Consider the following 25,393-nt stretch of genomic DNA (forward strand, 5'->3'; position numbering starts at 1 on the left):
CTCTTTACAACTGTATTTTTAAGTGATGTGGATGTCTAGGTGCCCCTGAGATACATAGCTACCTTGAACAATATAGCTGTTCTAGTTCATAAACCCTGCTCTGTTAACACTCTCTGAAATGTCTACCATCTGATCATTTTCAGGTAATGGGTACACAAATCCAGAGTATGATTTGCCCCAATGAAGTCATATCTAGCAAAAAGGGTGGTAGAGGACACGGGAATGGTCTGAGAATTTTTTGGTAGAGAATGAAGGGTATCACTTCCAAGGAGCCCTATTTAGCAGGGGAGAGCAGTGGATTCAGGTGGGCACATTCTTGCTTTCTTATTTTCTGAGAAAGACATTAGAAAGAGAAGGGACAGACCAGGGGCCCTCTTATTCATTACTGTTTAAACATCTGTGATAAGCAGCTATTTAGCAAATGTGTTTAAGTTTTCAATCAGTTTTATTTTTATTATCAAAATAATAATAGTAGTTGCAGTAATACAAAAATTATTACTAGAATCAAATAAGTTGAAAAGCCACAGACATACAAATTATAAGCACATTTTAAATTACATGATTCTACAGAGAAAATTACATTTTAGTAAATATAATTGGTAAAATGTAACAGAAAACTGTAAATAGCATTCATTGCAAGAGGATGAGAACACAAAGGCAGCACAAGAACACAAAGATAGGTAATGTGGCAAACCATGATTATATTTTAAAGGCTGTCAGTCTGCCATTATAATGCAACAAAAGTTATACATGAAATAATGGTTTCCTCATATTAAGTGTGTGTGTGTGTGTGTGTGTGTGTGTGTCTGTACCTATATATATCCTTTGAACAACAAAGATACATACATACTTTGAAAAAACACCGTATCTATATTTAAAGTATTGTAATATAATAAATGAACTTGCTTCTTGCTCATTATCTAATCTTGGACCGACTGATGACAATGGTAACCACAAGGAATAATGTTGTTTCCGTGTTTTATATTAATAACATTCAGTGAGGAGAAATCATTTTTACAAATATATGTTGATGAGACTGGAATTAAAAAACTAGAAAGAGATTTAATGTAATTTATCCACAATGAAAAATATTGTTTTAAAAATTAATATTGAATTGCTTATTACTAGCCAATTCCAAATATTTAACTTGTAAAGTTACAATAAAATTTTAAATTTTTCAATAAAAGAATAAGCCCTAGAAACATAAATTTTCTCTATATTTTAATGTATAGAAAATTTGAATTTAAAGTTTCTATAAATTTTAACAGTAAATAAAATGCAAAATATTTAATGAATTTCTTAATTCATTGATAGCTTCCATATGTCATCACCTACCTCTTCCATAATAGTTTTTGATAATAGTAACCCATAAAAGCAATCTAGAGAGAGTTTGTTTTTCTGAACTCCTTTTGATTTGTTTCTTTGAATCACATTTAAAACAAACAAACAAACACACACACAAAAACCTGGCCGGTTGCAATGGCTTAAGCCTGTAATCCCAGCACTTTGGGAGGCGGAGGCAGGCAAATCACTTCAGGTCAGGAGTTCAGCCTGGGCATCACGGTGAAACCCAGTCTCTGTTAAAACAACAACAACAACAATAATAAAAACTTAACATCACCTGGAGAAAACAGATGGTTTTGTAGATCCCTCCAAGCCCAAACCTCAGGGAATTATAATAGCTTGATTTGTCTAGCAGCTATCTGGAAAATTGCCATTCTTACTGCTTCCTTTCATTAGACCTGCAAACTTGCTCAGTGAGGAAAGCTTTATCCCCAAAGATTTTGTTGATAAATGTCCATGACAATTGTTTAGCATTGCAGCTGAACATATTATCTGAAGTGGCAATAACATTGGGAGAAAATAAGAGGCAGATAAAAATACTTACACAAGACACTTGTGCAGAAAGACCTGAGAGGGATCCAGTTTCTCACTTCTGTCTGAGCTTGAGGCCTCTGCAAAAACAGAAAGTGAAGGCTGAGAGTCTTGCAAACTCTTTAATCATTCAAAGCATGCCCCAGCACACACACAGAGCCCTTCATCAAAGGGTGTGAGAAACTGCTTCAGGTTATTTAAGAAATCTGAGGTCAAGAGATCGAGACCATCCTGGCCATGGTGAAACCCCATCTCTACTAAAAATACAAAAATTAACCGGGCGTGGTGGCACGCGCCTGTGGTCCCAGCTACTCGGGAGGCTGAGGCGGAAGAATCGCTTGAACCCAGGTGGAGGTTGCAGTGAGCCGAGATTGCGCCACTGCACTCCAGCTCTCCAGCCTGGCGATAGAGTAAGACTCCGTCTCAAAAAAAAAAAAAAAAAGAGAAATCTGTGTCCAGCCACTAAGCTAACCGAAAATAGATTTCAGTGGCCACAGCAATAATGAATACAGTCATTACAGAAGTTCTTCATGGAATTTATTAAACAAACAATTGACAGCAACAATAATACAACAAACAGCAACATAAAACCCAGGACATGGAATACTTAATTTCCACAGTTGCCACATTATCATTTAAAATGTGCAGACATGCAAAGAAACAGAAAAATTTGGCCCATACACAGGGCAAAATAAAAGACAATAGACAATTTCCCTAAGGAACCACAGATGCTGGAATTATTAGAAAAGTATTTTAAGAAAGCATTATACATATGTATAAAGATTTCAAGGAAACCATGTCAAAGAATTATAGGAAAACATGAAAACAATTTGAGAATGCCAATGAAGAAATTTAAATTATAAAAAGGGACATATAGAAATGTTCGAGTTGGAAATTTCAGTAACTGAAATGAAAATTTACTACAGGGGTTCAACAATATATTTCAGCTGGTAGAAGAAAGAATCAGCAATCTTGAAGATTAGTCAATTGAGTTTAACCCAGGCTTAGGGACATTAAAACAGTAAAGAGAAACAGAGTTTAGAGACCTGTAAAGTGTATGCATAATAGAATCCCAGAATAAGAAGAGAAAGATATAGACTCAAAACAATATTTTAATAATGGACAAATAATTTTCAATTTTGATGAAAAACATTTATCTACATATCCAAGGGGGTCAACAAACTCTAAATAAAGTCAACTCGAAGAAAGGTGAGCAAAATTATTGTTAAGAAACAAAGTCAGACATTTCTAAAGGCAGCAAGAGAAATCCAACTCATCATGCACAAAGAATCATTAACAGCAAGAGTCTATTTTTTTTTTAGGTCTCTAAGAACATACTTTATAAATCTGGGTGCTGCTGTGTTGGGTGCATATATATTTAGGATAGTTAGGTCTTCTTGCTGAATATGAATACTACTATAAGTTTTATTTATAATAATCAAAAGTGGGAAACACCAAATTACCATCAATGAAAAAATGAACAAACAGTTGGTGCTATACCTATGCAATTGAACACTACACAATAAAAGGAATGAACTAATAACACATGCCACAACATTAATGAATTTCAAAATAATTAGACTAGGTGAAATAAACTAAATGACCAAAATGCATACTGTATAATTCCATGTATACAAAATTCTAGAAAATTCAAAATTTAATCTATAGTAACAGAAGGCATATTAGTTGTTGCCAGAGAAAGACACAAAAGGTAAAAGCAGGTAATAATAACTGGCCACAGAGAATACTTGGCGTAATTAATATATTCAATTTTTTAACTATGATGATTGTTTAATGGGTATATACATATATCAAAACTTCTCAATGACAGGCACTCTTACAGTCCCAAAAATTCATTAAATTAAGTCCTTCAAAAGCTGTTTCCTTCTCCTGCTCTATTGAGTTGCTCTTTACCATACAGTAATTTATCATTTTAGGTCTAACATCAATGTTGTATTATTTTCACTACACCTGCCTTCTCATCTGTTAATTGCCTTGATGCTTTAACTTAATGATAACTTAGTACCTATTTATCCAATGTATTTAATTAGCACTTTATAATTTTTCTGTTGGGGATATAATATACTAGATGATCCTCAAAAGTTTTATTAATAAAGTACATTAACACATATATTTTTTATTAGTAGGCATAATTTTTAAATATAAATGTTATTAATATTTTATAAATCAAGTTAGTCACATTAGGATTGTTTTTGCAGTCTCCTTTTTCATCTTAACATTCAACACTTTTAATTCATTAAAAAATCTAATAATATTACTTACTATACCTTGTAGTCTTACTCTTTTCCTGGCCATTGCAAGGTACCTTATATTTACTATTATATTTAACCTTAATGACACTATCCAAAATAGACATTATATCTTCATTTTATAACTAAGGTAACTGAGGCTCATGTAGTTTCTCACATAGTATTAGAGTTTGGACACAAATTTAGTTTGGCCTTATTTGAAGACCAATGCTTCTAAACTCTGTTGTATCATTTTGTCATTTTAACTGTTTGATACAATGCTAAATTGTATATCTACTCCTAAAATCACTTGCTTTCTTGCCAGATGATGTTTTTAGATATTTCTTTCTGCTATCAGATGGTATTTTTCACATTTTAAACACCACAATCTTGGCTAAATGATCTCCATAGTATTTTTCTGTTTGATAATTCAGCTGCCCTCCATGAGTTTTCTCACCTATTTAGAAATTTAATGTGAGAATCTGATTTCTTCTAAAATTCTCTTTAGTCTGAATAATCTATTTAATATCCTCATCCTCAAGTAGTTTACATGGTATTGTAATGGTTATGTCTAATACTTTCCATTTTTACTTTTAAAATACTAATTTTTGAACTTCACTCTGTCCTACACTTCAACATACCAGTAACTCATGGACCATAGTTAAGTAACTAACATTTTTTATAATTAATGATGAAAATTATAAAATGAACCAAATACTTATATAGTAACTGCAATGTGCTAATCACTGTTTAAGTACTTTACATTTTTAATTTAATTTAAACTAATAATAAATCTTTGAAATAGATAACATGATCAGCCCCAACTTTATAAATGAAACAAATATGAAATGTTATACAAATTACAAAATATCACTCTGCTAGTATGTGGTAAAGTCAGGCAGCTTGTTTTCAGAGTTCATGCTACTAAATTCCTTGTTATACTGCCTATCATTAAAGAAAAATGCATTTCTATTTCTGGATTATCTATTTCGCTTTTCAAAAAACTATCAGTGCATTTGTGTCTGCTTTGGTCACAAAAAAGTAGAATCAAAAGGCTGTTTTACAATTTTTTTTTTCTGGAATTCTAAAAATACTGACATCTAAATGTAGCTTTCTAGGAAAAAAATAATGTAAGCTTTTCCATGCAGACCCCAACCTGTGACAATTATACGTACTATACATTGAATTATTAGACTAATATCTAAATCTATTTCTTTTATCCTAGTTGCCTCTTGACTGTGTCCTTATTGCTCCAAAGTTATCATGTTACTACTTCTTTTTACTTCCTGTTTACTTGAAGCACACATATATAATATCCCAGAATGCTACGCCAGAAAATACATATTCTTACACTGCTTCACCATAATAATGATTATCTAAATTCTCATCTGACAGTATTCTTCTAAAATTGCTAAATTCCCCATTAGGTTTGGTAAACTGTATGCAAAAGTATTGCATCAATTCCTCTTTCATTATTTTATTTTCAGTACTGTTTTTTATTCTCTGCTGTTGAAAAGTTGTAATTTGCTTTGCTGATACTTCAATCTATTTAAACATATCATTCCTTTAAAATTTTATATTCCTTTTACTACACATTAAGGCAATAGCCAAGTGTATCAATTCTTTTTTCTAAAAAAATCCTCAAATATTTTAGAATTCAATGATGAGCCCTTCTGTCAGAGGGATGCTTCTTTTCACTGACAATCATATTGTTCTGTTGATTTTTAAACATTCAAAAGATTTCACTAAAAGATCATACAGAATAAAAACAAGATAACAAGCATCAAACTATCCAATTTACACCATGACGACTTGACCTGAGAATCTTCATGATTTTTTAGAAGCCTTCTTCTGCTGTCTGGAAACTAATTACATTATAAGCCCTTAATAGCTGGGATATATTTTTCCTGAAAATGCATGCATAACTACACAGTCTCCTTGTCTGACTTATTAATATTAACTTTCTAGTTGCTGAACTATCTACAAGAAGATAGAAACATTTAACACCCACACTTCAGCATGTGCTTCTTAGACAACTTGACATTTCCTTGTCAAAACCAATCTCATTTTCCAGGACACCTGAGGTTTTTTCTGCCATTCCCAAGTTCAGATGTCTGAGACACACCTATTTGCAAGGTAACCGCCTCTCAATATGTGTTATTCTTTAAAAATCTAGAAGTGAGCATACCCTTGAAGAACATATAAGATCTTTTATTTTAACCAAAAAAACCACGTTATAAGTAAAATGTATCTACAGATTTTTATTTAAAAATCTAGAAGTGAGCATACCCTTCAAGAACATATACGATTTTTTATTTTAACCAAAAAAATCACGTTCATATTATTAGTAAATTGTATTTATAGATTTCTAAGAAAAAAAAAGAGGCCATGGTTTAATAATTCAAATCCAAGTCAAACCCATTTCTATGTAGAAAAAAGATGTCATGTATAGTATGCCTAGCAGCTACTCAAAAGAGCTCAAAAGACAGAGCTAGGTACTCTTGCAGCCTCAGTAACTTTTCAAAATGCTTCCATACTTTCCCCTCCTTAAATTTTCCTTTATTTACTCCACAATCCTTTCAACCTTTACTGTCGTCAGTCAACAAAGTGAAGACAGTGAGACCAGCTATCCTCTAATGCAACTGCAACTTATGACAAGTTGAGAATACCTGCTCAACATGAGGGCGAAGCTGTCTAGCAATATTTATATAACACTTATAAGATGTTCTTTTACTCTTACATGCAAGATCTCACCCACCCTATTCCAGTCACTTAACTACTTACAGTTACTTAAACCTCATGACCCTTTAGCCTGCTGAGGACTCTCAAGGATCTTGGGAATCCCAAATGCAGCCACCTAAGGCTAAAAGGAGTAATTGGAAGTATACTAGATATTGTATTCACTACATGGGTTTCAAAGATAGGCAGTCTCTTTGTGTTTCCTTGGTCCCTCACTCAAAATGCAGTTCAAAGCCTATGTAAGGTTGCATGTTAGAGTAAGGAAAAATATTAAAAGAACAACCTCATCTCCATAGGTTATGAAGGCATCAAATAAGATGTGATACTCAGGATGACAGCAAAGCATGCTTTTTCTTTTAAAATTTTTTATTACATTTTAGGTTTTGGGGTACATGAGCAGAGCATGCAAGACAGTTGCGTAGGTACACACATGGCAGTGTGCTTTGCTTTTCTTCTCCCCTTCACCCATATTTGGCATTTCTCCCCAGGCTATCCCTCCCCACCTCATCCTCCCACTGGCCCTCCCATTTTCCCCCCAATAGACCCCAGTGTTTAGTACTCCCCTTTCTGTGTCCATGTGTTCTCATTTTTCATGACCCGCCTATGAGTGAGAATATGCGGTGTTTCATTTTCTGTTCTTGTGTCAGTTTGCTGAGGATGATGTTCTCTAGATTCATCCATGTCCCTACAAACGACACAAACTCATCATTTCTGATTGTTGCATAATATTCCATGGTGTATATGTGCCATATTTTTCCAATCCAGTCTATTATCAATGGGCATTTGGGTTGATTCCAGGTCTTTGCTATTGTAAACAGTGCTGCAATGAACATTCCTGTACATGTGTCCTTATAGTAGAACGATTTATAGTCTTTTGGATATATACCCAGTAATGGGATTGCTGGGTCAAATGGAATTTCTATTTCTAAGGCCTTGAGGAATCGCCACACTGTCTTCCACAATGGTTGAACTAATTTACACTCCCACCAACAGTGTAGAAGTGTTCCTTTTTCTCCACATCCTCTCCAGCATCTGTTGTCTCCAGATTTTTTAATGATCGCCATTCTAACTGGCATGAGATGGTATCTCAATGTGGTTTTGATTTGCATCTCTCTGATGACCAGTGACGATGAGCATTTTTTCATATGATTGTTGGCTTCATATATGTCTTCTTTCATAAAGTGTCTGTTCATATCCTTTGCCCACTTTTGAATGGGCTTGTTTGTTTTTTTCCTGTAAATCTGTTTGAGTTCTTTGTAAATTCTGGATATCAGCCCTTTGTCAGATGGGTAGACTGCGAAAATTTTTTCCCATTCTGTTGGTTGCCGATCCACTCTAGTGACTGTTTCTTTTGCCGTGCAGAAGCTGTGGAGTTTGATTAGGTCCCATTTGTCTATTTTGGCTTTTGTTGCCAATGCTTTTGGTGTTTTGTTCATAAAGTCCTTGCCTACTCCTATGTCCTGGATGGTTTTGCCTAGATTTCCTTCTAGGGTTTTTATGGTGCCAGGTCTTATGTTTAAGTCTTTAATCCATCTGGAGTTAATTTTAGTGTAAGGTGTCAGGAAGGGGTCCAGTTTCTGCTTTCTGCACATGGCTAGCCAGTTTTCCCAACACCATTTGTTAAACATGGAATCCTTTCCCCATTGCTTGTTTTTGACAGGTTTATCAAAGACTGTATAGTTGTATGTATGTTGTGCTGCCTCCGGTGCCTCTGTTTTGTTCCATTGGTCTATATCTCTGTTTTGGTACCAGTACCATGCTGTTTTGATTACTGTAGCCTTGTAGTATAGTTTGAAATCCGGTAGTGTGATGCCCCCCGCTGTGTTCCTTTTGCTTAGAATTGACTTGGCTATGCAGGCTCTCTTTTGGTTCCATATGAAGTTCATGGTGGTTTTTTCCAGTTCTGTGAAGAAAGTCAGTGGTAGCTTGATGGGGATAGTGTTGATTCTGTAAATTACTTTGGGAAGTATAGCCATTTTCACGATATTAATTCTTCCTAACCATGAACATGGAATGTTTCTCCATCTGTTTGTGTCCTCTCTTATTTCATTGAGCAGTGGTTTGTAGTTCTCCTTTAAGAGGCCCCTTACGTTCCTTGTGAGTTGTATTCCAAGGTATTTTATTCTTTTTGTAGCAATTGCGAATGGCAGTTCGCTCTTGATTTGGCTTTCTTTAAGTCTGTTGTTGGTGTAGACGAATGCTTGTGATTTTTGCAAATTGATTTTATATCCTGAGACTTTGCTGAAGTTGCTCATCAGTTTCAGGAGTTTCTGGGCTGAGGCAATGGGGTCTTCTAGGTATACTATCATGTCGTCTGCAAAAAACGTGGCTTCCACCTTTCCTATTTGAATACCCTTTATTTCTTTTTCTTGCCTGATAGCTCTAGCTAGAACTTCCAGTACTATATTGAATAGGAGTGGTGAGAGAGGGCATCCTTGTCTAGTGCCAGATTTTAAGGGAATGATTCCAGTTTTTGCCCATTCAGTATGATATTGGCTGTTGGTTTGTCATAAATAGCTTTTATTACTTTGAGATACGTGCCATCGATACCGAGTTTATTGAGAGTTTTTAGCATAAAGGGCTGTTGAATTTTGTCAAATGCCTTCTCTGCGTCGATTGAGATAATCATGTGGTTTTTGTTTTTGGTTCTGTTTATGTGGTGAATTACGTTGATAGACTTGCGTATGTTGAACCAGCCTTGCATCCCCGGGATGAATCCTACTTGATCATGATGAATAAGTTTTTTGATTTGCTGTTGCAATCGGCTTGCCAATATTTTATTGAAGATTTTTGCATCTATGTTCATCATGGATATTGGCCTGAAGTTTTCTTTTCTCGTTGGGTCTCTGCCGGGTTTTGGTATCAGGATGATGTTGGTCTCATAAAATGATTTGGGAAGGATTCCTTCTTTTTGGATTGTTTGAAATAGTTTTAGAAGGAATGGTACCAGCTCCTCCTTGTGTGTCTGGCAGAATTCAGGTGTGAACCCGTCTGGACCTGGGCTTTTTTTGTGTGCTACGCTCTTAATTGTAGCCTCAACTTCAGACCTTGTTATTGGTCTATTCATAGTTTCAGCTTCCTGCTGGTTTAGGCTTGGGAGGACACAGGAGTCCAGGAATTTATCAGTTTCTTCCAGGTTTACTAGTTTATGTGGATAGAGTTGTTTGTAATATTCTCGGATGATGGTTTGAATTTCTGTGGAATCTGTGGTGATTTCCCCTTTATCATTTTTTATTGCATCTATTTGGTTGTTCTCTCTTTTATTTTTAATCAATCTGGCTAGTGGTCTATTTTGTTGATCTTTTCAAAAAACCAGCTCTTGCATTTATTGATTTTTTGAAGGGTTTTTCGTGTCTCAATCTCCTTCAGCTCAGCTCTGATCTTAGTAATTTCTTGTCTTCTGCTGGGTTTTGAGTATTTTTGATCTTGCTCTTCTAGCTCTTTCAATTTTGACGATAGGGTGTCAATTTTGGATCTCTCCATTGTCCTCATATTGGCACTTATTGCTATATACTTTCCTCTAGAGACTGCTTTAAATGTTTCCCAGAGGTTCTGGCACGTTGTGTCTTCGTTCTCATTGGTTTCGAAGAACTTCTTTATTTCTGCCTTCATATCATTGTTTACCCAGTCAACATTCAAGAGCCAGTTGTTCAGTTTCCATGAAGCTGTGCGGTTCTGGGTCGGTTTCTGAATTCTGAGTTCTAACTTGATTGCACTATGGTCTGAGAGGCTGTTTGTTATGATTTCAGTTGTTTTGCATTTGTTGAGCAGTGCTTTACTTCCAATTATGTGGTCAATTTTTGAGTAGGTGTGATGTGGTGCTGAGAAGAATGTGTATTCTGTAGATTTGGGGTGGAGAGTTCTGTAAATGTCTATCAGGTTTGCTTGCTCCAGGTCTGAGTTCAAGCCCTGGATATCCTTGTTGATTTTCTGTCTGGTTGATCTGTCTAATATTGACAGTGGAGTGTTAAAGTCTCCCACTATTATTGTGTGGGAGTCTAAGTCTCTTTGTAAGTCATTAAGAACTTGCCTTATGTATCTGGGTGCTCCTGCATTGGGTCCATATATGTTTAGGATCGTTAGCTCTTCTTGTTGTATCGATCCTTTTACCATTATGTAATGGCCTTCTTTGTCTCTTTTGATCTTTGTTGCTTTAAAGTCTATTTTATCAGAGATGAGAATTGCAACTCCTGCTTTTTTTTTGCTCTCCATTAGCTTGGTAAATCTTCCTCCATCCCTTTATTTTGAGCCTTTGTGTATCCTTGCATGTGAGATGGGTTTCCTGGATACAGCACACTGATGGGTTTTGGATTTTTATCCAATTTGCCAGTCTGTGTCTTTTGATTGGTGCATTTAGTCCATTTACATTTAGGGTTAATATTGTTATGTGTGAATTTGGTACTGCCATTTTGATGCTAAGTGGCTGTTTTGCCTGTTAGTTGTTGTAGAATCTTCATTATGTTGATGGTCTTTAACTTTTAGTGTGATTTTGGAATGGCTGGTACTGGTTGATCCTTTCTTTGTGTAGTGCCTCTTTTAGGAGCTCTTGTAAAGCAGGCCTGGTGGTGACAAAATCTCTGAGTACTTGCTTGTTCGCAAAGGATTTTATTTTTCCTTCACTTCTGAAGCTCAGTTTGGCTGGATATGAAATTCTGGGTTGAAAGTTCTTTTCTTTAAGAATGTTGAATATTGGCCCCCACTCTCTTCTGGCTTGTAGTGTTTCTGCCGAGAGATCTGCTGTGAGTCTGATGGGCTTCCCTTTGTGGGTGACCCGACCTTTCTCTCTGGCTGCCCTTAGTATTCTCTCCTTTATTTCAACCCTGTTGAATATGACGATTATGTGCCTTGGGGTTGCTCTTCTTGCAGAATATCTTTATGGTGTTCTCTGTATTTCCTGCAATTGAGTGTTGGCCTGTCTTGCTAGGTGGGGGAAATTTTCCTGGATGATGTCCTGAAGAGTATTTTCCAGCTTGGATTCATTCTCTTCGTCCCCTTCTGGTACACCTATCAAACGTAGGTTAGGTCTTTTCACATAGTCCCACATTTCTTGGAGTTTTCTTCATTCCTTTTTGCGCTTTTTTCTCTGATCTTGGTTTCTCATTTTATTTCATTGAGTTGGTCTTCGACTTCAGATATTCTTTCTTCTGCTGGGTCAATTCGGCTATTGAAACTTGTGCATGCTTCACGAAGTTCTCGTATTGTGTTTTTCAGCTCTTTTAATTCATTCATATTCCTCTCTAAATTATCCATTCTTGTTATCATTTCCTCGAATCTTTTTTCAAGGTTCTTAGTTTCTTTGCATTGATTTAATACATGATCTTTTAGCTCACAAAAGTTTCTCATTATCCATCTTCTGAAGTCTAATTCCGTCATTTCGTCACAGTGATTCTCCGTCCAGCTTTGTTCCCTTGCTGGTGAGGAGTTTTGGTCCTTTCTAGGAGGCGAGGTGTTCTGGTTTCGGGTGTTTTCCTCCTTTTTGCGCTGGTTTCTTCCCATCTTTGTGGATTTGTCCGCTGGTCATCTGCGTAGTTGCTGACTTTTCGATTGGGTCTCTGAGTGGACACCCAGAATGTTGATGATGAAGTATTTCTGTTGCATGGTTTTCCTTCTACCAGTCTAGCCCCTTCGCTGTACGACTGCTGAGGTCCGCTCCAGACCCTGCTTGTCTGGGGTGCACCTCTAGCAGCTGTGGCACAGCGAGGGATGCTACCAGTTTATTTTTCTGCTATCTTTGTCCCAGGATGATGCCTGCCTAATGTCAGTCTTTTGGATATAGAGGGGTCAGGGAGCTGCTTGAGGAGACAGTTTGTACTTTATAGGGGTTTAATTGCTGAGCTGTGCGCTCTGTTGTTCCTTCAGGGCTGTTAGGCTGCTATGTTTGATTCTGCTGCAACAGAGCTCATTAAAAAACCCCCCTTTTTTTTCTCAAATTCTCTGTGTTGAGGAGTTTGGGCTTTATTTTTGGATGTTTCATGAGGTGTCCTGCCCAGCTAGAAGGCAGACTAGCCACTGTTTTGTTGCCGAGGCTCCGCCCTGCTGTTGTGTGATTTGCACTGTTCCTGCAGGCTCTGCTGTGGTCTCCGCCACGCCCTGCGGTAGAGTCTCTTCGTTGTAGCGTGTTGCCTCAGCAACGGCAGGCTGAGTCAGCAGTGGGCGTGTATCTCAGTAGGGACAGGTTGCCTTGGCAACGGCTGGCTGTGTCAGCAGTGGGCATGTATCTCAGTTGTGGCGGGTTGCCTCAGCAACGGCTGGCTGCGTCAGCAGTGGGCGTGTATCTCAGTTGGGGTGGGTTGCCTCGGTAGTGGTGGACGCCCCTCCCCCACAGAGCATCTCGGACCGTCTGCCCAGGATAGTTTGAAATCGCGGTTTTGTTTGTCCCACTGGGTATCCCAAACGATCTGTCCCTGCAATCCCCTGGGCTGGGCTACTGTCCAAGTCTCGTTCAGTTTCAAGTCCAGCCCTCTCAAGTCTCAGGTTGCCGGTTCAACAAGGCACCTGGACAAGCGCGCCCTGTGGGGATTGCTGGGTAGGGCCGGCCGCCGCCACCCTGGCTGCCGGCTTCGCCAGGCAGACCTACTGCCTGGCGTCCCGTGTCTTTTTATACTTGGGAGTTTCCCCGTTCTGTGGGCAACAAAGATCAGTCTGGAAATGCAGCTCTGACTCACCATTTGCGGATTCAACACAAGCTCCAATCCTGGGTTGTTCTTACAGTGCCATCTTGAGTCCTCCCCAGCATGCTTTTAAGATAAGGTGCATCCTTCAATTAAAAAAAGACATTGATTGCCCAAGATAAGAAGCTACGAATAATGTTCAGGAAAGTATCACTTTTGAACACTGACAATTTCTGTTCAATTCGAACCGTTAATAACTGAGATCCTTCGGGAAAGAGTTTGAAATTAAATTTAGACCTGAAGAGATTTAAGGGAAACTACTTAAAAAAATAAGTTGTATAGGAAGTTGTTAGATAAGTGTATAAATTATGATAAAAGACATAATAGGAAAAATCTTGGGAATGTAGCCACTGTGAGAAAGTTTTCAGCTATAATACAGCACTTACGTATAAACCAGCAGTAACCAATTTTCTTATGTACAAATGAATAAAGATCCACCTTCAGAGAAACTACACATCTGTGAGGAGTACAAAAAAGCCTTCTGCCACAAGTCTGAATTCATTAGGCATCATAGAAATCACACTAGAGTAACCATATGGGTGTTCTAACTGTGGAAAAGCCTTTTCACATAAGTCAACCCTGATTCAAACATCAAAGAATTCATGCTATGTATTTGTAGGAAAGCCTTCACTCATAATTATATCTCATAGAACACCAGAGAACACGTACAGGAGAAAAACGCTTTGTGCCTTTGTGTGCATTGAATGTGAAAGTCATTTGACAAAAAAGTCATACCTCAATGTACATTGAAAAATACATGCAGTATAAAGACCTATTGTTGCAGAGAATGTGGGAAATCCTTTAGCCAGAAGTCATGCCTCAATAAACATTGGAGAACTCATACAGAAGAAAAAACTTATAGATGATATGAATGTGGCAAAATTTTCTACCAGAAGACAACACTTGGAGACATGATAAACTTGTGCTAGAAAGAATGCCTAAAAGAATTGAAATATAATTGTGAGAATGCCTTGAGCAACATACCCAATTTTATTGTGTATACAGGAATTAATCCTTAGGAGAAATTTTATCAATTATAGAGAATTTGTACAAATTTTGGCATAAGGGCTATCATGATTTAATTGTTAACATAATTTTATGAATAAGACTATGAATATACTTTAAAAACATAAATATAATCACTGTGGAATGTGAACATTTTAAAGTGTATTGTGAATGTCCTGGATGCTTAATACCAAGTTTTTTTTTTATCATTCTGATAATTTTAAAAGGTCTGCCCTCCTGAGCTGCCATGCCATCCACATAAAAGAAATATCTACTTGAAACCTGCTTTATTCAAAATTTTTCTCCAGATCAGAATGTCTGATCCTGATGAGAAAGGCTACATAATTATGTATACAGGCAAAATTAAAAGAATGACAAGAAATATTAGACTTAGTCCATTTGAGTTGTTACTACAAAATACCATAAACTGAGTGGATTATAAACAACAGAAATTTATTTCTCAAAGTTCCTCAAGTTGGAAGTCCAAGATCAAGCCATCCATAGATTTAGTCTCTGGTTCATAAATAACAATCTTCTAATGATAAACTCACCTGTGGTAGAGGAGAGGAAGCTCCCAACATCCCTTTTACATTGGTACTAATTACATTCATAAGGACTTCACATTCATAATCTAATCAATTCTCAAAGTCTCCACACCCAAAATTTTAACATTGAAGTTTAGCTTTCAGGATATGAATTTTGAGGTGATGCAAACATTCCAGTTGTAACAATACTTTATACAATTATAATACATACATTTTAAAAACAACAGATTAATGCTTTTCAACAAAATATGTTATGAAAATAGTAATAAGAAGTATAAAACATGATAGAACAATCACTATTAAATAATTTGAAAGAGGGATTAAAAATGTAAGAATAAAAAATGCTGCAGGCCCACATTATTTAATGATTAGTTCTATCTAACCTTTAAAGAAAAAATGGTTCCAACATTATTTAAAATATTCCAATCCATAAAGTATAGCCCCAAATTTATTTTATAAAGTCAGGATAAGTTTAACAGCAAAAACAAAGAGAGTTTTAAAAAATCTCCAGAAGAATCTTATTCATGATTACAAAAACAAAAATTATAATTAAAATAATATAAAATAGAAATAAATGACATACCTAAATAATGATATATTATGATCACCAAGTAAGAATTATTTCAAAAAGTAATAGAAAAGAAAGGGCAAAGCTGTCACTTTTTCTGATTATATGATTGTAAAATTGACTTTCTTATATATGTGGAGCTAAAAGAAAAATCTTATTGTCAATGGAGAAAGAAGAATGATAATTGCCAGATGCTGGGAAGGATATAGGTGTATATGAGGAAGGTGCATATAAAGAGTATTTTTTTTCTTGAGATGGAGTCTTGCTCCATTGCCCAGACTGGAGTGCAGTGGAGCCATCATGGCTCACACAACCTCCACCTCCTGGCTTAAAATGATTCTCCTGGCTTAGCCTCCCGAGGAGCTCAGACTACAAGTATGCACCACCATGCCTGGCTAATTTTTGTATTTTTAGTAGAGATGGGTTTGACTATGTTGGCCAGGCTGATCTCGAACTCCTGACTTTGTGATTTACCCATATCAGCCTCCCAAAGTGCTAGGATTACAGGCATGAGCCACTGCACCTGGCCTTAAGAAGGTTTTTTTTAAATGGGTACAAACATACAGTTAGATAGAAGTGATAAGTTCTGATGTTCAATTGTAGAGTAGAGTGACTATAGTTAACAACAATATAGTGTACATTTGAAAATAGCTAGAAGTGAGGACTTGAAATGTCCTCAATACATGGAAATAATAAATTCTCAAGGTCACTGACATTCTTAATAACCTGATTGATTATTCCACATTCTACTCATGTAACAAAATATCTCAGGTATGACATATATATGTGCAAATATGTACCCATAAAAAGATATTCTAATATTCTTTCTCAGTTAAAACAATTTTCTAAGAAGGAAGGGCACAGAAATCCAGAGCATTTTTCTGTGTTGACAAGAAACACCTAATAACATATATACACTTCTATTGAATACAAGGAATCTAGAATCCTAAGTGGCAATTTAAGGGGTTCCTGCCCCATACTATTATATTACTGATTTATATAAACAATTTCATTTAAAATATTAATGGTTTTCAGCATTTGCTACAAACACTTCTATATTAGTTCATTCTCATGCTGCTATGAAGAAATACCTGAGACTGGGTAATTTATAAAGAAAACAGGTTAATTGACTTGCAGTTTCACATGGCTGGAGAGGCCTCAGGAAACTTATAATCATGATGGAAGGCACCCCTTCACAGGGTGGCAGGAGAGAGAATCAGTGCCAAGTGAAGAAGGAAGCCCTATAAAACCATCAGATCTTGGGAGAACTCACTATTGAGAGAAAAGTATGGGGAAAACCACCCCCATGATTCAATTATATCCACCTGTTCCTGCCCCTGAGAAGTAGGGATTATTACAATACAAGATGAGATTTGGGTGGGGACACAGAGCCAAACCACATCTATTTCCCATAATTTAGTTGACTTTTAAAACATTTTTCCATGTGCAGATATTAATTTTAGACTGCATAACTGTCACAGGTTCCTTAGGGTGTTGATTTTCCAGATGAAAACCTCTGTGGCTGGTGGCACCTATGCCTGAGTTTTGCTTGGGCCTGTTGGGCTCATTCTGCCCACTCAGCCTAGCAGGCTGCACTTTGTTCACTCTACTAGCCCAGATCCCATGCCTGCCAAGAGGGAGCCAGACAGAAGTGGTAAGGGGTGTGTGAGAAAGTGAGTGTGGGGTGTGGCCACTGTGCAGAGCCAGGCACATTGACCTCTCTGGTGGGGCTCACAGCTTTAGGTCTCAGCAAAGGTACTGGCATCATGCAAGGCTGTGTAAAGTGCATATAAAGAGGATTTTTTTTTTTTTCTGAGATGGAGTCTTGCTCTGTTGCCCAGACTGGAGTGCAGTGGTGCCATCTTGGCTCACACAACCTCTACCTCCTGGGTTAAAGTGATTCTCCTGCCTCAGCCTTTGTGCAAGGCTGTGGCTGGATTGGATGTACTGCAAGTGGCTACTACTGTGGGTACCCACATCTGGGTGAGGGGAACTCGGTGGCACCCAGAAGCTTGGAGATACCAAGAACCACAGAGGCCCAAAGATGGTATTACAGCTGTAGCTCAGAGAGCCCCTAGGTCTGGGGTCCCCAAAGGACTGTAGCTCTTTTCTTCTTCTCATTGCCCACAACATGGAGGACACAGGGAGGAAGCATGTTTCAGCCCTATTTGTGTTTCAGCTCTTTCAGTCCCATCATTTGGCAGGTCCTGAGTTCTTATCTCAGAACCAGGAAGAATGAGGTACATGGACAACTAGGGGGTAAGCGAGGTGGAGAGGAGCTTTATTGAGTGATGGAAGAGCTCTCAGGAGACCCAAAATGAATAGCACCTTTCTGCAGGCAGGTTGTCCTTTTGAGTGTCCAGCTGTCAGTGGAAAAGAGACCTGTAGTAGGTAGCTCCTTTCTGCAGGCAGGTCTTCTTGATGAGTGAGTGAGTCTGGCTGAGTCTGGGGTTTTTATGTGCTCAGAATGGAGTTCTTGTATGCTGACTGGTCCATGGCAAGTATAGGCAGCTCTGGAAAAAGTGCCATCTGATTGGCTGAATGGTCATCAATGAAGTTCTCATTCCAGGTTGCAGACTTCACCTGAAACTGGCAACTTGGCTCCCAGGCTTCAGGCTCTCCCTGGATGGAAGGTGGGGCATCACCAGGATCCACCACAGAGCAGGTGTCATGAGTCCAGAGAGGACAGCAAACAGAAGCAGGTACTTTCAAGCCTGCGAGGGCAGGGGGCTTCCTGGGCTCCCAAGAGCTCAGTAATGCCAGGGTTTGGAGCTATACCTAGACAGCTGCAGCTCTGCCCGGGAGCATGGGCTTCTACTCCACCAACTGGGTAGATGGTAGGGCTCCTGTTTGTTTCCAGCTCCCATGGGTTCCATAGAGTGTGCAGCCCTGACCCCACCTCCCCTACTGCAGCTGTCTTCCTCTCAGTGGCCTCCCCAGACAGGCTGTCTCTGCCATCATAATCAAGCATAACTTTTACTTTGTAATGACTTACATTGTTTTTAAACTGACAAGGGCACCAAAAAATGATAAAATTCAGTTTCAATTTTATTTCCTTTTTCCCATTGCTTTCATTTTATAATTATTTTCATTTTCCTTTGTAATAGCTGCACTATTAAAATTTTTGTAGTATATAACTCTAAACTCTATATTATTTTCCTGTCAGTCAACCAAATTTGTACTATTTAAAAAAAAATAAATTTCCCTTTACTTAATAATTTATACACCTTCCTTTGCAATAAAGGTCAAAATCCTACATTCTCATGTTTTCAGTTATAATATCTGCTGTTAAGTAATCCAGTTTTTATACTTGAATTTATAATATTGGATGGCTTACACTATCGCTGCTAGCCTGTATTTATCTCCTTGCTCATGGATGTTCACATGCCTTCTCCTTTCCAACTTTTCCCTCTTTCATTCAAGATCAGTCTTATCTTCTGCCTGTTTCCTTTCATCCCTTTTGCTTTTCGAGCTTTTATCAGTTCTATGCTATTTCTTATTCTCTATTCCAAATTTTCCATTAACTTGGATTCTTTTAAACTTAGACATATCCAGTTCTCATTAGTTTTGTCTTCTTTCACCCTCTCCCTTCATTTTTCTAGGTAATCATCATTATTTTCTGTGGCCCTCAAAAATATGAACTCTCTGTGTCAAGTCATTTAATTTCCATAAGGGTATCTTCATCATAATAATATCTCATATAACATATTACTAATCCATAGGGTCTATATATAATTAATTTTTTGGTAGTGAAACATAATTTAAATATATATATTATTAGATTCTTTGATGATTAGGTGTATAAGACAGGTGACATAGAACTCTATTTAATTTATGTTGGAAATAAAAACATAAGTGGCCTCTATTATATAATAATTACAATGTCAGAGGCATACATTTCCCTGAGAGGAGTTTAACCAGTGTCTGGGATCCTCTATTACATGTATTTAAAAGAGAATATTTAGAATTCCTCAGGATATTTCTATAGAAACAAAATGAGGACCAAGGAATGACAGGAAAGAGAACTACTACACGGTAGATTGGTAAAGTTTATACTGTGTTACCTTCACCCCATGGTCTCTGAAGAGTTAAGTCTAATAAATTTTTGAAATTTTTGAAGTAAATGTTTTTATTGTTTTTATTTGGAAAACCACAGGTGGGTTTATTTTTACCTTTGAGTCAATATACTAAGAAAGAAAATACAAAGCTGAAAACTAAGTTAAGAAGAAAAAAATTAGAACAGCAGAAAATAAACTGATGTAAACTAGCCTAAGTGATAGAGATTACTTAGGAATGCCAGAGTGTAGAATCATATTTTCATCTCCGAGAGAGAACTTGACTACTAGATTATATCTGATAACATACCAAAGTCCCTATTATATATTCATGCCGTTTATAGTTATAATAAAATTCTAAGAATAATTACATTTACCTAGACATATATATTTCTTGGTCCAATCCAACCAACATATAAATGGAACCATTAAAACCTACTTGTTATCATAACTGTTCATTTTCCACATGAAACAATTAACAAAGATTCCATTACTAAATAAAGTGCTTTCTAATGGCATGAGCAAGCAGTTAGCAATTTAAGTATACAGATTCTCTCAGAATTGTACTCCTGTATTTCTGAGGAACAAACACAATTAAGAGAGAATTGTCAGAGGTATGTCTGTGGAAGCATAAATTGGAACCGAACAAAAACATGCAGGCATTAATTGATTGCATGAAATATCAGAAGTCTTATTACATTTTCTCACAGAAGTCAAATATATAACAAAGTATTAAACTATTTCTAGTTATTTTGAGTGGTAACATTGTCATACAACTATTTTATCTATTACTTTCTGTCAGATCAATGCATTGGTTCTTCTCACATTGTAGTAAAAATCCCAGGCATGGCTGAAAGAATTGATGTTACAAATTAGAGCAGTTCTGACATGAATCTGTCACTTGTTTAGAGACAATGGTAAATTCAAAGATATTTCTCCAATATGTTCTTGTTAGATAAAATTTCTGTATCATTTTTCCAGTAAAAATAGATATACATCAGTAAGCACCAAGCTTAATATTGATCTTCTTAATCATCAGTGTGGGATTTTCTCAATTTAGTTCTAAATATTATTAAGCAATATTTTTGTGGATTAAATTTTTTTATTAATAAAGCAATGGGTTGAGTTTGAAACTCATCTACTTGGATATTTTTGTATTTCTTTGAAAAATAAATAATATTCAATATTTAAGAGTCATTTCAAAACTACTTGTGAACATTTATTTTGTAAATATTAAGAAATATAGGTGATGAGGAGGAAGGCAGCAAACCACATTGCCATGTATGTACCTATGCAACAATCTTGCATGTTCTTCACATGTACCCCCAAAACCTAAAACGCAATAAAATATATATTTAAAAAAAGGAAATGCAAACAGATAACAAATATATAAAATATTCCATTTTGTAAAAAAAAAAAAAAGAATGCCTTCTCATTTATACTGGCACCAAATAACCAATTTTCTATAATGCCTGATACCTTCGCTTGTGTCAGTCTGGAACCACAGAAGCACAGGTTAGAGCAGGGAAAGAAGAAACCAGGCATTATAAGAGTACAAATACATAAATAAACAAGACTTTAAAGTTTTTTTCCCACAAGTATCTTCCCTCAAAGCTTATGGTATACCCAAAGAGACATAACTATTTCAGTGAAGTATAGCAATAACATATTTATTTGATAGCAGTACTCAGTGGACACAAAATTATTGGGACTCCTGTCAGCCACATTTGAAGCATCAGGTCAAAAAACATTTTAGAAACTCAGAAGTGTATGTCAAGTTTTATTCATTCAGATTGCCTTCATTTGTTCAAAAAATAAATTAACCGATATTTTTATAACAATTTAATGTCTATAGTTAAGAACTGGAAAGATATACTGATACATTTAATCCAATTTTTAAAGAAAAATAGATCTTAAATTTATTCACTTCTGTTCATTTTTACTATTATCCAACTTTTAATGATCTGGTCTTCCTCTTTTACACCACCCTAAAATTAGAAAAATTATATAAGATAAGCATTTTTAGATGTATTGGGCTAAAGGATATAGAGGGCTGATTTCCTTGAGCAAAGTAAACAAATTATCCTCAATCATTTATTTAAATTTCTGGATTAAGTTACCATTCTAACTAGATTGCGGAGAGGAGCTCAGAACAGGATAATCCTGCTAAACTAATCAACCAGATATTAAAGAATGAACTATTTGTGAAGCTTGGATTTTGGAAACAAAAATTACCATAAATCTTTTGAATAAAAGCTACTTCCACAATGTGGGTAGACAGCAGAGTTTCAAGTATCCAGAGAAAAGAGAACTCCATGAACACCTTGAGCACTTTCTGATAACTCAGAAAGCTTATGGAGTTAGAGTAGCATTATAAAACCTTAAAGAGTACTCTATACTAATCTTATTAAAGAAATTTAAAAAGGCTCAACAGTGTCAAGCTGAAACAAAGGAAAATTATCTGCATTCAAGGTGAAAACTCAATGCTTTATTAAGACATATAACAAAATCTAGACACTAACCAATGTAGTCTTAGTAGCATACAACATATAATCATAAATTTCTGAATTTATGAAAATGCGGGAAAATTTTATCCATAGCCAGGAGAAAAATCAGCCAGAAGAAACACATACATTGAATCAAAGAAATAATGAAAATAGCAGACACAAAATTTAAAATAATACAAAAAAATATGTTCTAAGATTTGAAAGAAGGTATAAACAAAATTTGAGTTCTGGCCAGAGTAATCAAGTAACAGAAAGAAATAAGGGCATTCAAATAGTAAGAGAGGAAGTCAAATGATTCCTGTTTGCAGATTACATAAACCTATATCTAGAAAACCTCATCATCTTAGCCCAGAACCTTAAGTTGATAAGCAACTTTAACAAAGTCTCAAGATACAAAATCAATGTGCAAAAATTGCTGGCATTATTTTTGTTTGTTTCAAAATATAGAGGTGAAAAAAACACTGCCCATGTTTTATAAGACCAGCATAACTGTGATTCCAAAACCTGACAAATACATTACAAGCAAATAAATTTATAGATCAGTATCTCTCATTAACATAGCACAAAAATCCTTCACAAAATACAGGTTAAGCATCCCTAATCCACAAATCCAAAATATGAAATGCTGCGAAATTTGAAACGTTAGAGCACTGACAAGAAGACTGAAAGCCTGCCTTTATTTGCTGTCCCTGTTGTCTGACAGCTGACACAGGTATTCTGGTGATGCTACTGTACTTGTGCATGACCTAGAACACATTATTTTTTCATTGTTTTAATGTTTATTAGTATTATTATACTTTAATTTCTGGAGCACATGTGCAGAACATGCAGGTTTGTAATAGAGGTATACACGTACCATGGGGGTTTGCTGCATCCATCACCCCATCATCCCATCATATACATTAGGTATTTCTCCTAATGCTATCCCTCCCCTAGCACCCGATTTCCCTGCCATACCGCCTATAGCCCCCCACCCCCCAGAGGCCCCAGTGAGTGATGTTCCCCTCCCTGTGTCTATGTGTTTTCATTGTTCAACACCACTTGTAAGTGAAAATATGTGGTTTGATTTTCTGATCTTGTGTCAGATTGCTGAGAAGAACGGTTTCCAGCTGTATCCATGTCCCTGCAAAGAACATGAACTCATCCTTTTTCATGGCTGCATAGTATTCCATAGTGTATATGTGCCACATTTTCTTTATCCAGGCTATCATTGATGGGCATTTGGCTTGGTTCCAAGTCTTTGCTATTGAAAACAGTGTTGCAATAAATGTATTTGTGCTTGTGTCTTTGTAACAGAATGATTTATAATCCTTTGGGTATATACCCAGAGATGGGATTGTTGGGTCAAATGCAATTTCTAGTTCTAGATCCTTGAGGAATTACCACATTGCCTTCCACAATGGTTGAACTAATTTACACTCCCATCAACAGTGGAAAAATATTTCTATTTCTTTACATCATCTCCAGCATCTCTTGTCTCCTGATTTCTTAATAACTGCCATTCTAACTGGCATGAGATGGTATCTCAATGTGGTTTTGATTTGCAATTCTCTAAAGAATAGCGATGATGAGCTTTTTTTCATACATTTGTTGGCTGCATAAATGTCTTCTTTTGAAAAGTGGCTGTTCATATCCTTCACACACTTTTTCATGAGTTTGTTTTTTCTTGTATATTTGTTTAAGTTCTTTGTTGATTCTGGATATTAGCCCTTCATCAAAAGGGTATATTGCAAAATTTTTTTCCCATTCTGTTAGTTGCTAGTTCACTCTAATGATAGTTTCTTTTGCTCTGCAGAAGCCCTTTAGTTTAATTAGATCCCATTTGTCAATTTTGGCTTTTGTTGCCATTGCTTTTGGTGTTTTGGTCATGAAGTCCTTGCCTATGTCTATGTCCTGAATGGTATTGCCTAGGTTTTCTTGCAGGGTATTTATGGTGTTAGGTCTTATGTTTAAATCTTTAATCCATCTTGAGTTAATTTTCATATCAAGTGTGGAAAGGATCCAGTTTCAGATTTCTGCATATGGCTAGCAAGTTTTTCCAAAACCATTTATTATATAGGGACTCATTTCCCCATTCCTTGTATTTGTCAGGTTTGTCAATGATCAGATGATTGTAGATGTGTGGCATTATTTCTGAGGCCTCTGTTCTGTTTCATTTGTCTATATCTCTGTTTTTGTACCAGTATCATGCTGTTATGATTACTGTAGCCTTGTAGCATAGTTTGAAATCAGATAGCATGATCCTTCCAGATTTGTTATTTTTGCTTAAGATTGTCTTGGCTATGCAGGCTCTTTTTTGATTTCATATAAAACTTAAGGTGGTATGTTTCCAATTCTCTCAAGAAAGTCAATGGTAGCTTGAAGGGAATAGCAGTGAATCTATAAATTACTATGGACAGTATGGCCATTATCATGATATTGATTCTTCCTAACCATGAGCATGGAATATCTTTCCACCTTTTTCTGTCTTCTCTTATTTCCTTGAGCAGTGGTTTGTAGTTCTCCTTGATGAGGTCTTTCACATCCCCTGTTAGTTGTATTCCTAAGTATTTTATTCTCTTTGTAGCAATTGTAAATATGAGTTCACTTACAATTTGACTCTGTTTGTCTGTTATTGGTGTATAGGAATGCTTGTGATTTTTGCACATTGATCTTTTTTTGAGACTTTGCTGAAGTTGCTTGATAGCTTAAGGAGATTTGGGGCTGAGACAATGAAGTCTTCTAAATATACAATCATGTTGTTTACAAATAGAGACAATTTGAATTCCTTTTTTCATAATTGAATACCCTTTATTGATTTTTCTTGCCTGACTACCCTGGCCAGAACTTCCAATACTATGGTGAATAGGAGTGGCAAGAGAGGGAATCCTTGTCTTGTGCCAGTTTTCAAAGGGAATGCTTCATTTTTGCCCATTCAGTATGATATTGGCTGTGGGTTTGTTATAAATAGTTCTCATTATTTTGAGATATGCTTTAACAATACCTAGCTTATTGAGAGTTTTTAGCATAAAGGGCTGTAGAGTTTTGTTGAAGGCCTCCTTCTCTGCATCTATTGAGATAATTGTGTGGTTTTTGTCATTGGTTCTGTTTATGTGATGGATTATGTTTATTGATTGGCATACGTTGAACCAGCCTTGCATCCCAGGGATGAAGCCAATTTGATCATGATGGATAAGCTT

General features: G+C 36.4%; 1 long non-coding RNA gene across 1 annotated transcript in view; it reads right to left on the reverse strand.

Moving 5' to 3' along the window:
• Positions 1 to 1,208: 1,208 nt before the first annotated feature.
• The window catches only part of LOC128929105 (uncharacterized), a 93,111-nt gene continuing 68,926 nt past the window's right edge, over positions 1,209 to 25,393 (reverse strand). Inside the window, exons 2-4 of the long non-coding RNA XR_008475062.2 lie at positions 13,529 to 13,620; positions 1,889 to 1,955; positions 1,209 to 1,577 (exon numbers count right to left, since the gene is read on the reverse strand). This is a non-coding gene — a long non-coding RNA (uncharacterized LOC128929105). The remainder of the gene's footprint in view (positions 1,578 to 1,888; positions 1,956 to 13,528; positions 13,621 to 25,393) is intronic.

The sequence above is a fragment of the Callithrix jacchus genome, chromosome 10, assembly GCF_049354715.1.
Source record: "Callithrix jacchus isolate 240 chromosome 10, calJac240_pri, whole genome shotgun sequence".
Taxonomy (NCBI): Eukaryota; Metazoa; Chordata; class Mammalia; order Primates; family Cebidae; genus Callithrix; species Callithrix jacchus.